Source organism: Olea europaea, unplaced genomic scaffold, assembly GCF_002742605.1.
Source record: "Olea europaea var. sylvestris unplaced genomic scaffold, O_europaea_v1 scaffold2977, whole genome shotgun sequence".
Taxonomy (NCBI): Eukaryota; Viridiplantae; Streptophyta; class Magnoliopsida; order Lamiales; family Oleaceae; genus Olea; species Olea europaea.
Window position 1 is genome coordinate 32,939 of NW_019248401.1, and position 200 is coordinate 33,138.

The following is a 200-nucleotide window of genomic DNA, read 5'->3' on the forward strand; positions in this document are numbered from 1 at the left end:
GTGCGAGGCTATCTTGTTAGTTGTTATGACTTACGCCCCATTTGATTCCGAAATCTCTCAAAATGAACTTTCATTTTTTTTTTTCTTTTTTCATTTTTTTTTCAACCACACATTTTTCTTTAGAATAATATTACACATAAATCAAAAAATTTTCATCCACATATTTTCTATTAATCTACTATTCTAAAATTTATTTTTCC